General features: G+C 40.6%; 21 non-coding genes and 6 pseudogenes across 21 annotated transcripts; all 27 read left to right on the forward strand.

Annotated features, from left to right (window-relative positions):
* Positions 1-7: 7 nt before the first annotated feature.
* On the forward strand, positions 8-126 carry LOC130615956 (5S ribosomal RNA). Its single transcript, XR_008977041.1, has one exon. It is a non-coding gene; the product is annotated as a 5S ribosomal RNA (ribosomal RNA).
* A 450-nt stretch (positions 127-576) lies between these two features.
* On the forward strand, positions 577-695 carry LOC130617236 (5S ribosomal RNA). Its single transcript, XR_008978314.1, has one exon. It is a non-coding gene; the product is annotated as a 5S ribosomal RNA (ribosomal RNA).
* Positions 696-1,145: 450 nt separating this feature from the next.
* LOC130616966 (5S ribosomal RNA) lies at positions 1,146-1,264 on the forward strand. Its single transcript, XR_008978044.1, has one exon. It is a non-coding gene; the product is annotated as a 5S ribosomal RNA (ribosomal RNA).
* A 450-nt stretch (positions 1,265-1,714) lies between these two features.
* On the forward strand, positions 1,715-1,833 carry LOC130617819 (5S ribosomal RNA). Its single transcript, XR_008978896.1, has one exon. It is a non-coding gene; the product is annotated as a 5S ribosomal RNA (ribosomal RNA).
* A 442-nt stretch (positions 1,834-2,275) lies between these two features.
* On the forward strand, positions 2,276-2,394 carry LOC130618208 (5S ribosomal RNA). Its single transcript, XR_008979283.1, has one exon. It is a non-coding gene; the product is annotated as a 5S ribosomal RNA (ribosomal RNA).
* A 450-nt stretch (positions 2,395-2,844) lies between these two features.
* Positions 2,845-2,963, forward strand: LOC130616840 (5S ribosomal RNA). Its single transcript, XR_008977920.1, has one exon. It is a non-coding gene; the product is annotated as a 5S ribosomal RNA (ribosomal RNA).
* A 450-nt stretch (positions 2,964-3,413) lies between these two features.
* On the forward strand, positions 3,414-3,532 carry LOC130618548 (5S ribosomal RNA; annotated as a pseudogene).
* A 450-nt stretch (positions 3,533-3,982) lies between these two features.
* On the forward strand, positions 3,983-4,101 carry LOC130616842 (5S ribosomal RNA). Its single transcript, XR_008977921.1, has one exon. It is a non-coding gene; the product is annotated as a 5S ribosomal RNA (ribosomal RNA).
* A 450-nt stretch (positions 4,102-4,551) lies between these two features.
* LOC130618462 (5S ribosomal RNA) lies at positions 4,552-4,670 on the forward strand (annotated as a pseudogene).
* A 450-nt stretch (positions 4,671-5,120) lies between these two features.
* Positions 5,121-5,239, forward strand: LOC130619094 (5S ribosomal RNA). The gene has a single exon (XR_008979837.1). It is a non-coding gene; the product is annotated as a 5S ribosomal RNA (ribosomal RNA).
* A 442-nt stretch (positions 5,240-5,681) lies between these two features.
* Positions 5,682-5,800, forward strand: LOC130618088 (5S ribosomal RNA). The gene has a single exon (XR_008979163.1). It is a non-coding gene; the product is annotated as a 5S ribosomal RNA (ribosomal RNA).
* A 450-nt stretch (positions 5,801-6,250) lies between these two features.
* LOC130615957 (5S ribosomal RNA) lies at positions 6,251-6,369 on the forward strand. Its single transcript, XR_008977042.1, has one exon. It is a non-coding gene; the product is annotated as a 5S ribosomal RNA (ribosomal RNA).
* A 450-nt stretch (positions 6,370-6,819) lies between these two features.
* On the forward strand, positions 6,820-6,938 carry LOC130618534 (5S ribosomal RNA; annotated as a pseudogene).
* Positions 6,939-7,388: 450 nt separating this feature from the next.
* LOC130618052 (5S ribosomal RNA) lies at positions 7,389-7,507 on the forward strand. The gene has a single exon (XR_008979128.1). It is a non-coding gene; the product is annotated as a 5S ribosomal RNA (ribosomal RNA).
* Positions 7,508-7,957: 450 nt separating this feature from the next.
* Positions 7,958-8,076, forward strand: LOC130618567 (5S ribosomal RNA; annotated as a pseudogene).
* Positions 8,077-8,526: 450 nt separating this feature from the next.
* On the forward strand, positions 8,527-8,645 carry LOC130615958 (5S ribosomal RNA). The gene has a single exon (XR_008977043.1). It is a non-coding gene; the product is annotated as a 5S ribosomal RNA (ribosomal RNA).
* A 450-nt stretch (positions 8,646-9,095) lies between these two features.
* On the forward strand, positions 9,096-9,214 carry LOC130618463 (5S ribosomal RNA; annotated as a pseudogene).
* Positions 9,215-9,664: 450 nt separating this feature from the next.
* Positions 9,665-9,783, forward strand: LOC130618186 (5S ribosomal RNA). The gene has a single exon (XR_008979261.1). It is a non-coding gene; the product is annotated as a 5S ribosomal RNA (ribosomal RNA).
* A 450-nt stretch (positions 9,784-10,233) lies between these two features.
* Positions 10,234-10,352, forward strand: LOC130617099 (5S ribosomal RNA). Its single transcript, XR_008978176.1, has one exon. It is a non-coding gene; the product is annotated as a 5S ribosomal RNA (ribosomal RNA).
* A 450-nt stretch (positions 10,353-10,802) lies between these two features.
* Positions 10,803-10,921, forward strand: LOC130618633 (5S ribosomal RNA; annotated as a pseudogene).
* A 450-nt stretch (positions 10,922-11,371) lies between these two features.
* LOC130616519 (5S ribosomal RNA) lies at positions 11,372-11,490 on the forward strand. Its single transcript, XR_008977601.1, has one exon. It is a non-coding gene; the product is annotated as a 5S ribosomal RNA (ribosomal RNA).
* Positions 11,491-11,940: 450 nt separating this feature from the next.
* Positions 11,941-12,059, forward strand: LOC130618058 (5S ribosomal RNA). The gene has a single exon (XR_008979133.1). It is a non-coding gene; the product is annotated as a 5S ribosomal RNA (ribosomal RNA).
* A 450-nt stretch (positions 12,060-12,509) lies between these two features.
* LOC130617690 (5S ribosomal RNA) lies at positions 12,510-12,628 on the forward strand. Its single transcript, XR_008978767.1, has one exon. It is a non-coding gene; the product is annotated as a 5S ribosomal RNA (ribosomal RNA).
* Positions 12,629-13,078: 450 nt separating this feature from the next.
* On the forward strand, positions 13,079-13,197 carry LOC130616521 (5S ribosomal RNA). The gene has a single exon (XR_008977602.1). It is a non-coding gene; the product is annotated as a 5S ribosomal RNA (ribosomal RNA).
* Positions 13,198-13,647: 450 nt separating this feature from the next.
* Positions 13,648-13,766, forward strand: LOC130617401 (5S ribosomal RNA). Its single transcript, XR_008978479.1, has one exon. It is a non-coding gene; the product is annotated as a 5S ribosomal RNA (ribosomal RNA).
* Positions 13,767-14,216: 450 nt separating this feature from the next.
* On the forward strand, positions 14,217-14,335 carry LOC130617754 (5S ribosomal RNA). Its single transcript, XR_008978831.1, has one exon. It is a non-coding gene; the product is annotated as a 5S ribosomal RNA (ribosomal RNA).
* Positions 14,336-14,785: 450 nt separating this feature from the next.
* Positions 14,786-14,904, forward strand: LOC130616801 (5S ribosomal RNA). Its single transcript, XR_008977880.1, has one exon. It is a non-coding gene; the product is annotated as a 5S ribosomal RNA (ribosomal RNA).
* The last annotated feature ends 361 nt before the right edge of the window (positions 14,905-15,265 follow it).

Below are 15,265 nucleotides of genomic sequence, written 5' to 3' on the forward strand. Positions count from 1 at the left end.
TATGCTTGTCTACGACCATACCACGATGAACACACCTGTTCTCGTCCGATCACGGAAGTTAAGCATCGTCGGGCCGGGATAGTACTTGGATGGGGCACCGCCTGGGAACTCCCGGTGTCGTAGGCTATTGACTTTTTCACGTTACATTATTTATCATTACAACTGTGACGTATCTTTTTTACGCAATAGACGCTGAGTAAATCAAGTAAGGGACATGATTTGAAGTTGCTTTCCCTTCAAAACGGCTACAATCTTGCTGCAATAAATGCGCCACGTCGCAAATGAATGGATTACGAGCATCAAACAAAGAAAATGGCGATGTAGTTGCTTTGCTAATTAACTTTGTCATATGAAAATTAAGTCTGCAAGTACCCTAGATTGCCTTCGTTGGAACTTTTTACCGGAAATCTTAAAGCGCATTATTGTCGTAAAGAATTGATAGCGCTTAAAAAGCGCTTTCAAATGCACATAAACACGACCTATTTCCGATCACCCAGTCAAGAAATATGACCTTTAAAGTTTGAACCATTTTAGATGTAATGTGCTAATAAATCGTAGATATCTGCCCGTATGCTTGTCTACGACCATACCACGATGAACACACCTGTTCTCGTCCGATCACGGAAGTTAAGCATCGTCGGGCCGGGATAGTACTTGGATGGGACACCGCCTGGGAACTCCCGGCGGCGTAGGCTATTGACTTTTTCACGTTACATTATTTATCATTACGACTGTGACGTATCTTTTTTACGCAATAGCCGCTGAGTAAATCAAGTAAGGGACGTGATTATAAGTTTCTTTCCCTTCAAAACGGCTACAATCTGGCTGCAATAAATGCGCCACGTCGCAAATGAATGGATTACGAGCGTCAGACAAAGAAAATGGCCATGTAGTTAATTTGCTAATTAACTTTGTCATATGAAAATTAAGTCTGCAAGTACCCTAGATTGCCTTCGTTGAAACGTTTTACCGGAAATCTTAAAGCGCATTATTGTCGTAAAGAATCGATAGCGCTTAGAAAGAGCTTTCAAATGCACATAAACACGATCTATTTCCGATCACCCAGTCAAGAAATATGACCTTTAAAGTTTGAACCATTTTTGATGTAATGTGCTAATAAATCGTAGATATCTGCCCGTATGCTTGTCTACGACCATACCACGATGAACACACCTGTTCTCGTCCGATCACGGAAGTTAAGCATCGTCGGGCCGGGATAGTACTTGGATGGGGGACCGCCTTGGAACTGCCGGTGTCGTAGGCTATTGACTTTTTCACGTTAAATTATTTATCATTACGACTGTGACGTATCTTTTTTACGCAATAGCCGCTGAGTAAATCAAGTAAGGGACGTGATTAGAAGTTTCTTTCCCTTCAAAACGGCTACGATCTGGCTGCAATAAATGCGCCACGTAGCAAATGAATGGATTACGAGCGTCAGACAAAGAAAATGGCGATGTAGTTAATTTGCTAATTAACTTTGTCATATGAAATTTAAGTCTGAAAGTACCCTAGATTGCCTTCGTTGGAACTTTTTACCGGAAGTTTTAAAGCGCATGGTTGTCGTAAATAATGGATAGTGCTTGAAAAGAGCTTTCAATTGCACATAAACACGACCTATTTCGGATAATCCAGTCAAGAAATATGAACTTTAAAGTTTGAACCATTTTCGATGTAATGTGATAATAAATCGTAAATATCTGCCGGTATGCTTGTCTACGACCATACCACGATGAACACAGCTGTTCTCGTCCGATCACGGAAGTTAAGCATCGTCGGGCCGAGATAGTACTTGGATGGGGAACCGCCTGGGAACTCCCGGTGTCGTAGGCTATTGACTTTTTCACGTTACATTATTTATCATTACGACTGTGACGTATCTTTTTTACGCAATAGCCGCTGGGTAAATCAAGTAAGGGACGTGATTATAAGTTTCTTCCCCTTCAAAACGGCTAAAATCTGGCTGCAATAAATGCGCCACGTCGCAGATGAATGGATTAAGAGCGTCAGACATGCGATGCAGTTACTTTGCTAATTAACTTTGTCATATGAAAATTAAGTCTGAAAGTACCCTAGATTGCCTTCGTTAGAACTTTTTACCGGAAATCTTAAAGGGCATGGTTGTCGTAAATAATGGGTAGCTCTTGAAAAGAGCTTTCAAATGCACATAAACACGACCTATTTCGGATAATCCCGTCAAGAAATATGACCTTTAAAGTTTGAACCATTTTCGATGTAATGTGCTAATAAATCGTAGATATCTGCCCGTATGCTTTTATACGACTATACCACGATGAACACACCTGTTCTCGTCCGATCACGGAAGTTAAGCATCGTCGGGCCGGGATAGTACTTGGATGGGGGACCGCCTTGGAACTGCTGGTGTCGTAGGCTATTGACTTTTTCACGTTAAATTATTTATCATTACGACTGTGACGTATCTTTTTTACGCAATAGCCGCTGAGTAAATCAAGTAAGGGACGTGATTAGAAGTTTCTTTCCCTTCAAAACGGCTACGATCTGGCTGCAATAAATGCGCCACGTAGCAAATGAATGGATTACGAGCGTCAGACAAAGAAAATGGCGATGTAGTTAATTTGCTAATTAACTTTGTCATATGAAAATTAAGTCTGAAAGTACCCTAGATTGCCTTCGTTGGAACTTTTTACCGGAAGTTTTAAAGCGCATGGTTGTCGTAAATAATGGATAGTGCTTGAAAAGAGCTTTCAATTGCACATAAACACGACCTATTTCGGATAATCCAGTCAAGAAATATGACCTTTAAAGTTTGAACCATTTTCGATGTAATGTGCTAATAAATCGTAAATATCTGCCGGTATGCTTGTCTACGACCATACCACGATGAACACACCTGTTCTCGTCCGATCACGGAAGTTAAGCATCGTCGGGCCGAGATAGTACTTGGATGGGGAACCGCCTGGGAACTCCCGGTGTCGTAGGCTATTGACTTTTTCACGTTACATTATTTATCATTACGACTGTGACGTATCTTTTTTACGCAATAGCCGCTGGGTAAATCAAGTAAGGGACGTGATTATAAGTTTCTTCCCCTTCAAAACGGCTAAAATCTGGCTGCAATAAATGCTCCACGTCGCAAATGAATGGATTACGAGCGTCAGACAAAGAAAATGGCGATGTAGTTAATTTGCTAATTAACTTTGTCATATGAAAATTAAGTCTGAAAGTACCCTTGATTGCCTTCGTTGGAACTTTTTACCGGAAATCTTAAAGCGCATGGTTGTCGTAAATAATGGATAGCGCTTGAAAAGAGCTTTCAAATGCACATAAACACGACCTATTTCGGATAATCTAGTCAGGAAATATGACCTTTAAAGTTTAAACCATTTTCGATGTAATGTGCTAATAAATCGTAGATATCTGCCCGTTTGTTTGTCTACGACCATACCACGATGAACACACATGTTCTCGTCCGATCACGGAAGTTAAACATCGTCGGGGCGGGATAGTACTTGGAGGGGGAACCGCCTGGGAACTCCCGGTGTCGTAGGCTATTGACTTTTTCACGTTACATTATTTATCATTACGACTGTGACGTATCTTTTTTACGCAATAGCCGCTGAGTAAATCAAGTAAGGGACGTGATTAGAAGTTTCTTTCCCTTCAAAACGGCTACGATCTGGCTGCAATAAATGCGCCACGTAGCAAATGAATGGATTAAGAGCGTCAGACAAAGAAAATGGCGATGTAGTTAATTTGCTAATTAACTTTGTCATATGAAAATTAAGTCTGAAAGTACCCTAGATTGCCTTCGTTGGAACTTTTTACCGGAAGTTTTAAAGCGCATGGTTGTCGTAAATAATGGATAGTGCTTGAAAAGAGCTTTCAATTGCACATAAACACGACCTACTTCGGATAATCCAGTCAAGAAATATGACCTTTAAAGTTTGAACCATTTTCGATGTAATGTGCTAATAAATCGTAAATATCTGCCAGTATGCTTGTCTACGACCATACCACGATGAACACACCTGTTCTCGTCCGATCACGGAAGTTAAGCATCGTCGGGCCGAGATAGTACTTGGATGGGGAACCGCCTGGGAACTCCCGGTGTCGTAGGCTATTGACTTTTTCACGTTACATTATTTATCATTACGACTGTGACGTATCTTTTTTACGCAATAGCCGCTGGGTAAATCAAGTAAGGGACGTGATTATAAGTTTCTTCCCCTTCAAAACGGCTAAAATCTGGCTGCAATAAATGCGCCACGTCGCAAATGAATGGATTACGAGCGTCAGACAAAGAAAATGGCGATGTAGTTAATTTGTTAATTAACTTTGTCATATGAAAATTAAGTCTGCAAGTACCCTAGATTGCCTTCGTTGGAACTTTTTACCGGAAATCTTAAAGCGCATTATTGTCGTAAAGAATCGATAGCGCTTAAAAAGAGCTTTCAAATGCACATAAACACGACCTATTTCGGATAATCTAGTCAGGAAATATGACCTTTAAAGTTTAAACCATTTTCGATGTAATGTGCTAATAAATCGTAGATATCTGCCCGTTTGTTTGTCTACGACCATACCACGATGAACACACATGTTCTCGTCCGATCACGGAAGTTAAACATCGTCGGGGCGGGATAGTACTTGGAGGGGGGACCGCCTGGGAACTCCCGGTGTCGTAGGCTATTGACTTTGTCACGTTACAATATTTATCATTACGACTGTGACGTATCTTTTTTACGCAATAGCCGCTGAGTAAATCAAGTAAGGGACGTGATTAGAAGTTTCTTTCCCTTCAAAACGGCTACAATCTGGCTGCAATAAATGCGCGACGTCGCAAATGAATGGATTACGAGCGTCAGACAAAGAAAATGGCGATGTAGTTAATTTGCTAATTAACTTTGTCATATGAAAATTAAATCTGAAAGTACCCTAGATTGCCTTCGTCGGAACTTTTTACCGGAAATCTTAAAGCGCATGGTTGTCGTAAATAATGGATAGCGCTTAAAAAGAGCTTTCAAATGCACATGAACACGAACTATTTCCGATCACCCAGTCAAGAAATATGACCTTTAAAATTTGAACCATTTTCGATGTAATGTGCTAATAAATCGTAGATATCTGCCTGTATGCTTGTCTACGACCATACCACGATGAACACACCTGTTCTCGTCCGATCACGGAAGTTAAGCATCGTCGGGCCGGGATAGTACTTGGATGGGGGACCACCTGGGAACTCCCGGTGTCGTAGGCTATTGACTTTTTTACGTTACATTATTTATCATTACGACTGTGACGTATCTTTTTTACGCAATAACCGCTGAATAAATCAAGTAAGGGACGTGATTAGAAGTTTCCTTCCCTTTAAAACGGCTACAATCCTGCTGCAATAAATGCGCCACGTCGCAGATGAATGGATTAAGAGCGTCAGACATGCGATGCAGTTACTTTGCTAATTAACTTTGTCATATGAAAATTAAGTCTGAAAGTACCCTAGATTGCCTTCGTTAGAACTTTTTACCGGAAATCTTAAAGGGCATGGTTGTCGTAAATAATGGGTAGCTCTTGAAAAGAGCTTTCAAATGCACATAAACACGACCTATTTCGGATAATCCCGTCAAGAAATATGACCTTTAAAGTTTGAACCATTTTCGATGTAATGTGCTAATAAATCGTAGATATCTGCCCGTATGCTTTTATACGACTATACCACGATGAACACACCTGTTCTCGTCCGATCACAGAAGTTAAGCATCGTCGGGCCGGGATAGTACTTGGATGGGGGACCGCCTTGGAACTGCCGGTGTCGTAGGCTATTGACTTTTTCACGTTAAATTATTTATCATTACGACTGTGACGTATCTTTTTTACGCAATAGCCGCTGAGTAAATCAAGTAAGGGACGTGATTAGAAGTTTCTTTCCCTTCAAAACGGCTACGATCTGGCTGCAATAAATGCGCCACGTCGCAAATGAATGGATTACGAGCGTCAGACAAAGAAAATGGCGATGTAGTTAATTTGCTAATTAACTTTGTCATATGAAAATTAAGTCTGCAAGTACCCTAGATTGCCTTCGTTGGAACTTTTTACCGGAAATCTTAAAGCGCATTATTGTCGTAAAGAATCGATAGCGCTTAAAAAGAGCTTTCAAATGCACATAAACACGACCTATTTCCGATCACCCAGTCAAGAAATATGACCTTTAAATTTTGAACTATTTGCGATGTAATGTGCTAATAAATCGTAGATATCTTCCCGTATGCCTGTCTACGACCATACCACGATGAACACACCTGTTCTCGTCCGATCACGGAAGTTAAGCATCGTCGGGCCGGGATAGTACTTGGATGGGGCACCGCCTGGGAACTCCCGGTGTCGTAGGCTATTGACTTTTTCACGTTACATTATTTATCATAACAACTGTGACGTATCTTTTTTACGCAATAGACGCTGAGTAAATCAAGTAAGGGACGTGATTAGAAGTTTCTTTCCCTTCAAAACGGCTACAATCTTGCTGCAATAAATGCGCCACGACGCAAGTGAATGCATTACGAGCGTCAGACAAAGAAAATGGCGATGTAGTTAATTTGCTAATTAACTTTGTCATATGAAAATTAAGTCTGAAAGTACCCTTGATTGCCTTCGTTGGAACTTTTTACCGGAAATCTTAAAGCGCATGGTTGTCGTAAATAATGGATAGCGCTTGAAAAGAGCTTTCAAATGCACATAAACACGACCTATTTCGGATAATCTAGTCAGGAAATATGACCTTTAAAGTTTAAACCATTTTCGATGTAATGTGCTAATAAATCGTAGATATCTGCCCGTTTGTTTGTCTATGACCATACCACGATGAACACACATGTTCTCGTCCGATCACGGAAGTTAAACATCGTCGGGGCGGGATAGTACTTGGAGGGGGGACCGCCTGGGAACTCCCGGTGTCGTAGGCTATTGACTTTTTCACGTTACATTATTTATCATTACGACTGTGACGTATCTTTTTTACGCAATAGACGCTGAGTAAATCAAGTAAGGGACATGATTTGAAGTTGCTTTCCCTTCAAAACGGCTACAATCTTGCTGCAATAAATGCGCCACGTCGCAAATGAATGGATTACGAGCATCAAACAAAGAAAATGGCGATGTAGTTGCTTTGCTAATTAACTTTGTCATATGAAAATTAAGTCCGCAAGTACCCTAGATTGCCCTCGTTGGAACTTTTTACCGGAAATCTTAAAGCGCATGGTTGTCGTAATTAATAGATAGTGCCTGAAAAGAGCTTTCAAATGCACATAAACACGACCTATTTGGGATGATTCAGTCAAGAAATATGACCTTTAAAGTTTAAACCATTTTCGATGTAATGTGCTAATAAATCGTAGATATCTGCCCGTTTGTTTGTCTACGACCATATCACGATGAACACACCTGTTCTCGTCCGATCACGGAAGTTACGCATCGTCGGGCCGGGATAGTACTTGGATGGGGAACCGTCTGGGAACTCCCGGTGTCGTAGTCTATTGACTTTTTCACGTTACATTATTTATCATTACGACTGTGACGTATCTTTTTTACGCTATAGCCGCTGAGTAAATCAAGTAAGGGACGTGATTATAAGTTTCTTTCCGTTCAAAACGGCTACAATCTGGATGCAATAAATGCGCCACGTTGCAAATGAATGGATTACGAGCGTCAGACAAAGAAAATGGCGATGTAGTTAATTTGCTAATTAACTTTGTCATATGAAAATTAAGTCTGCAAGTACCCTAGATTGCCTTCGTTGGAACTTTTTACCGGAAATCTTAAAGCGCATTATTGTCGTATAGAATCGATAGCGCTTAAAAAGAGCTTTCAAATGAACATAAACACGACCTATTTCCGATCACCCAGTCAAGAAATATGACCTTTAAAGTTTGAACCATTTTCGATGTAATGTGCTAATAAATCGTAGATATCTTCCCGTATGCTTGTCTACGACCATACCACGATGAACACACCTGTTCTCGTCCTATCACGGAAGTTAAGCATCGTCGGGCCGGGATAGTACTTGGATGGAGGACCGCCTGGCAACTCCTGGAGTCGTAGGCTATTGACTTTTTCACGTTACATTATTTATCATTACGACTGTGACGTATCTTTTTTACGCAATAGCCGCTGAGTAAATCAAGTAAGGGACATGATTAGAAGTTTCTTTCCCTTCAAAACGGCTACAATCTTGCTGCAATAAATGCGCCACGTCGCAAATGAATGGATTACGAGCATCAGACAAAGAAAATGGCGATGTACTCACTTTGCTAATTAACTTTGTCATGTGAAAATTAAGTCTGCAAGTACCCTAGATTGCCTTCGTTGAAACTTTTTACCGGAAATCTTAAAGCGCATGGTTGTCGTAATTAATGGTTAGCGCCTGAAAAGAGCTTTCAAATGCACATAAACACGACCTATTTGGGATGATTCAGTCAAGAAATATGACCTTTAAATTTTGAACTATTTGCGATGTAATGTGCTAATAAATCGTAGATATCTGCTCGTATGCTTGTCTACGACCATACCACGATGAACACACCTGTTCTCGTCCGATCACGGAAGTTAAGCATCGTCGGGCCGGGATAGTACTTGGATGGGGCACCGCCTGGGAACTCCCGGTGTCGTAGGCTATTGACTTTTTCACGTTACATTATTTATCATTACAACTGTGACGTATCTTTTTTACGCAATAGACGCTGAGTAAATCAAGTAAGGGACGTGATTAGAAGTTTCTTTCCCTTCAAAACGGCTACAATCTTGCTGCAATAAATGCGCCACGACGCAAGTGAATGCATTACGAGCGTCAGACAAAGAAAATGGCGATGTAGTTAATTTGCTAATTAACTTTGTCATATGAAAATTAAGTCTGAAAGTACCCTTGATTGCCTTCGTTGGAACTTTTTACCGGAAATCTTAAAGCGCATGGTTGTCGTAAATAATGGATAGCGCTTAAAAAGAGTTTTCAAATGCACATAAACACGACCTATTTCGGATAATCTAGTCAGGAAATATGACCTTTAAAGTTTAAACCATTTTCGATGTAATGTGCTAATAAATCGTAGATATCTGCCCGTTTGTTTGTCTACGACCATACCACGATGAACACACATGTTCTCGTCCGATCACGGAAGTTAAACATCGTCGGGGCGGGATAGTACTTGGAGGGGGGACCGCCTGGGAACTCCCGGTGTCGTAGGCTATTGACTTTTTCACGTTACATTATTTATCATTACGACTGTGACGTATCTTTTTTACGCAATAGACGCTGAGTAAATCAAGTAAGGGACATGATTTGAAGTTGCTTTCCCTTCAAAACGGCTACAATCTTGCTGCAATAAATGCGCCACGTCGCAAATGAATGGATTACGAGCATCAAACAAAGAAAATGGCGATGTAGTTGCTTTGCTAATTAATTTTGTCATATGAAAATTAAGTCCGCAAGTACCCTAGATTGCCCTCGTTGGAACTTTTTACCGGAAATCTTAAAGCGCATTATTGTCGTATAGAATCGATAGCGCTTAAAAAGACCTTTTAAATGCACATAAACACGACCTATTTCCGATCACCCAGTCCAGAAATATGACCTTTAAAGTTTGAACCATTTTCGTTGTAATGTGCTAATAAATCGTAGATATCTGCCCGTATGCTTGTCTACCACCATACCACAATGAACACACCTGTTCTCGTCCGATCACGGAAGTTAAACATCGTCGGGCCGGGATAGTACTTGGATGGAGGACCGCCTGGGAACTCCCGGTGTCGTAGGCTATTGACTTTTTCACGTTACATTATTTATCATTACGACTGTGACGTATCTTTTTTACGCAATAGCCGCTGAGTAAATCAAGTAAGGGACGTGATTAGAAGTTTCTTTCCCTTCAAAACGGCTACAATCTTGCTGCAATAAATGCGCCACGTCGCAAATGAATGGATAACGAGCATCAGACAAAGAAAATGGCGATGTACTCACTTTGCTAATTAACTTTGTCATGTGAAAATTAAGTCTGCAAGTACCCTAGATTGCCTTCGTTGGAACTTTTTACCGGAAATCTTAAAGCGCATGGTTGTCGTAATTAATAGATAGCGCCTGAAAAGAGCTTTCAAATGCACATAAACACGACCTATTTGGGATGATTCAGTCAAGAAATATGACCTTTAAAGTTTAAACCATTTTCGATGTAATGTGCTAATAAATCGTAGATATCTGCCCGTTTGTTTGTCTACGACCATATCACGATGAACACACCTGTTCTCGTCCGATCACGGAAGTTAAGCATCGTCGGGCCGGGATAGTACTTGGATGGGGAACCGTCTGGGAACTCCCGGTGTCGTAGTCTATTGACTTTTTCACGTTACATTATTTATCATTACGACTGTGACGTATCTTTTTTACGCAATAGCCGCTGAGTAAATCAAGTAAGGGACGTGATTATAAGTTTCTTTCCGTTCAAAACGGCTACAATCTGGATGCAATAAATGCGCCACGTCGCAAATGAATGGATTACGAGCGTCAGACAAAGAAAATGGCGATGTAGTTAATTTGCTAATTAACTTTGTCATATGAAAATTAAGTCTGCAAGTACCCTAGATTGCCTTCGTTGGAACTTTTTACCGGAAATCTTAAAGCGCATTATTGTCGTATAGAATCGATAGCGCTTAAAAAGAGCTTTCAAATGCACATAAACACGACCTATTTCCGATCACCCAGTCAAGAAATATGACCTTTAAAGTTTGAACCATTTTCGATGTAATGTGCTAATAAATCGTAGATATCTTCCCGTATGCTTGTCTACGACAATACCACGATGAACACACCTGTTCTCGTCCTATCACGGAAGTTAAGCATCGTCGGGCCGGGATAGTACTTGCATGGAGGACCGCCTGGGAACTCTTGGAGTCGTAGGCTATTGACTTTTTCACGTTACATTATTTATCATTACGACTGTGACGTATCTTTTTTACGCAATAGCCGCTGAGTAAATCAAGTAAGGGACATGATTAGAAGTTTCTTTCCCTTCAAAACGGCTACAATCTTGCTGCAATAAATGCGCCACGTCGCAAATGAATGGATTACGAGCATCAGACAAAGAAAATGGCGATGTACTCACTTTGCTAATTAACTTTGTCATATGAAAATTAAGTCTGCAAGTACCCTAGATTGCCTTCGTTGGAACTTTTTACCGGAAATCTTAAAGCGCATTATTGTCGTAATTAATGGATAGCGCTTAAAAAGAGCTTTCAAATGCACATAAACACGACCTATTTCCGATCACCCAGTCAAGAAATATGACCTTTAAAGTTTGAACCATTTTCGATGTAATGTGCTAATAAATCGTAGATATCTGCCCGTATGCTTGTCTGCGACCATACCACGATGAACACACCTGTTCTCGTCCGATCACGGAAGTTAAGCATCGTCGGGCCGGGATAGTACTTGGATGGAGGACCGCCTGGGAACTCCCGGTGTCGTAGGCTACTGACTTTTTCACGTTACATTATTTATCATTACGACTGTGACGTATCTTTTTTACGCAATAGCCGCTGAGTAAATCAAGTAAGGGACATGATTAGAAGTTTCTTTCCCTTCAAAACGGCTACAGTCTTGGTGCAATGAATGCGCCACGTCGCAAATGAATGGATTACGAGCATCAGACAAAGAAAATGGCGATGTACTCACTTTGCTAATTAACTTTGTCATATGAAAATTAAGTCTGAAAGTACCCTAGATTGCCTTCGTTGGAACTTTTTACCGGAAATCTTAAAGCGCATGGTTGTCGTAATTAATGGATAGCACCTGAAAAGAGCTTTCAAATGCACCTAAACACGACCTATTTGGGATGATTCAGTCAAGAAATATGACTTTTAAAGTTTAAACCATTTTCGATGTAATGTGCTAATAAATCGTAGATATCTGCCCGTTTGTTTGTCTACGACCATACCACGATAAACACACCTGTTCTCGTCCGATCACGCAAGTTAAGCATCGTCGGGCCGGGATAGTACTTGGATGGGACACCGCCTGGGAACTCCCGGTGTCGTAGTCTATTGACTTTTTCACGTTACATTATTTATCATTACGACTGTGATGTATCTTTTTTACGCAATAGCCGCTGAGTAAATCAAGTAAGGGACGTGATTATAAGTTTCTTTCCCTTCAAAACGGCTGCAATCTTGCTGCAATAAATGCGCCACGTCGCAAATGAATGGATAACGAGCATCAGACAAAGAAAATGGCAATGTACTCACTTTGCTAATTAACTTTGTCATGTGAAAATTAAGTCTGCAAGTACCCTAGATTGCCTTCGTTGAAACTTTTTACCGGAAATCTTAAAGCGCATGGTTGTCGTAATTAATAGATAGCGCCTGAAAAAAGCTTTCAAATGCATATAAACACGACCTATTTGGGATGATTCAGTCAAGAAAAATGACCTTTAAAGTTTAAACCATTTTCGATGTAATGTGCTAATAAATCGTAGATATCTGCCCGTTTGTTTGTCTACGACCATATCACGATGAACACACCTGTTCTCGTCCGATCACGGAAGTTAAGCATCGTCGGGCCGGGATAGTACCTGGATGGGACACCGCCTGGGAACTCCCGGTATCGTAGTCTATTGACTTTTTCACGTTACATTATTTATCATTACGACTGTGACGTATCTTTTTTACGCAATAGCCGCTGAGTAAATCAAGTAAGGGACGTGATTATAAGTTTCTTTCCCTTCAAAACGGCTAAAATCTGGATGCAATAAATGCGCCACGTCGCAAATGAATGGATTACGAGCGTCAGACAAAGAAAATGGCGATGTAGTTAATTTGCTAATTAACTTTGTCATATGAAAATTAAGTATGCAAGTACCCTAGATTGCCTTCGTTGGAACTTTTTACCGGAAATCTTAAAGCGCATTATTGTCGTAATTAATGGATAGCGCTTAAAAAGAGCTTTCAAATGCACATAAACACGACCTATTTCCGATCACCCAGTCAAGAAATATGACCTTTAAAGTTTGAACCATTTTCGATGTAATGTGCTAATAAATCGTAGATATCTGCCCGTATGCTTGTCTGCGACCATACCACGATGAACACACCTGTTCTCGTCCGATCACGGAAGTTAAGCATCGTCGGGCCGGGATAGTACTTGGATGGAGGACCGCCTGGGAACTCCCGGTGTCGTAGGCTACTGACTTTTTCACGTTACATTATTTATCATTACGACTGTGACGTATCTTTTTTACGCAATAGCCGCTGAGTAAATCAAGTAAGGGACATGATTAGAAGTTTCTTTCCCTTCAAAACGGCTACAATCTTGGTGCAATAAATGCGCCACGTCGCAAATGAATGGATTACGAGCATCAGACAAGGAAAATGGCGATGTACTCACTTTGCTAATTAACTTTGTCATATGAAAATTAAGTCTGAAAGTACCCTAGATTGCCTTCGTTGGAACTTTTTACCGGAAATCTTAAAGCGCATGGTTGTCGTAATTAATGGATAGCACCTGAAAAGAGCTTTCAAATGCACCTAAACACGACCTATTTGGGATGATTCAGTCAAGAAATATGACCTTTAAAGTTTAAACCATTTTCGATGTAATGTGCTAATAAATCGTAGATATCTGCCCGTTTGTTTGTCTACGACCATACCACGATAAACACACCTGTTCTCGTCCGATCACGGAAGTTAAACATCGTCGGGCCGGGATAGTACTTGGATGGAGGACCGCCTGGGAACTCCCGGTGTCGTAGGCTATTGACTTTTTCACGTTACATTATTTATCATTACGACTGTGACGTATCTTTTTTACGCAATAGCCGCTGAGTAAATCAAGTGAGGGACGTGATTAGAAGTTTCTTTCCCTTCAAAACGGCTACAATCTTGCTGCAATAAATGCGCCACGTCGCAAATGAATGGATAACGAGCATCAGACAAAGAAAATGGCGATGTAGTTGCTTTGCTAATTAACTTTGTCATGTGAAAATTAAGTCTGCAAGTACCCTGGATTGCCTTCGTTGAAACTTTTTACCGGAAATCTTAAAGCGCATTATTGTCGTAATTAATGGATAGCGCTTAAAAAGAGCTTTCAAATGAACATAAACACGACCTATTTCCGATCACCCAGTCAAGAAATATGACCTTTAAAGTTTGAACCATTTTCGATGTAATGTGCTAATAAATCGTAGATATCTGCCCGCATGCTTGTCTGCGACCATACCACGATGAACACACCTGTTCTCGTCCGATCACTGAAGTTAAGCATCGTCGGGCCGGGATAGTACTTGGATGGAGGACCGCCTGGGAACTCTCGGTGTCGTAGTCTATTGACTTTTTCACGTTACATTATTTATCATTACGACTGTGACGTATCTTTTTTACGCAATAGCCGCTGAGTAAATCAAGTAAGGGACGTGATTATAAGTTTCTTTCCCTTCAAAACGGCTACAATCTGGATGCAATAAATGCGCCACGTCGCAAATGAATGGATTACGAGCGTCAGACAAAGAAAATGGCGATGTAGTTAATTTGCTAATTAACTTTGTCATATGAAAATTAAGTCTGCAAGTACCCTAGATTGCCTTCGTTGGAACTTTTTACCGGAAATCTTAAAGCGCATTATTGTCGTAATTAATGGATAGCGCTTAAAAAGAGCTTTAAAATGCACATAAACACGACCTATTTCCGATCACCCAGTCAAGAAATATGACCTTTAAAGTTTGAACCATTTTCGATGTAATGTGCTAATAAATCGTAGATATCTGCCCGTATGCTTGTCTGCGACCATACCACGATGAACACACCTGTTCTCGTCCGATCACGGAAGTTAAGCATCGTCGGGCCGGGATAGTACTTGGATGGAGGACCGCCTGGGAACTCCCGGTGTCGTAGTCTATTGACTTTTCCACGTTACATTATTTATCATTACGACTGTGACGTATCTTTTTTACGTAATAGCCGCTGAGTAAATCAAGTAAGGGACGTGATTATAAGTTTCATTCCCTTCAAAACGGCTACAATCTGGCTGCAATAAATGCGCCACGTCGCAAATGAATGGATTACGAGCGTCAGACAAAGAAAATGGCGATGTAGTTAATTTGTTAATTAACTTTGTCATATGAAAATTAAGTCTGCAAGTACCCTAGTTTGCTTTCGTTGGAACTTTTTACCGGAAATCTTAAAGCGCATTATTGTCGTAATTAATGGATAGCGCCTGAAAAGAGCTTTCAAATGCACATAAACACGACCTATTTGG

This window comes from Hydractinia symbiolongicarpus, chromosome 11 (assembly GCF_029227915.1).
Source record: "Hydractinia symbiolongicarpus strain clone_291-10 chromosome 11, HSymV2.1, whole genome shotgun sequence".
In the NCBI taxonomy this organism is placed as follows: domain Eukaryota; kingdom Metazoa; phylum Cnidaria; class Hydrozoa; order Anthoathecata; family Hydractiniidae; genus Hydractinia; species Hydractinia symbiolongicarpus.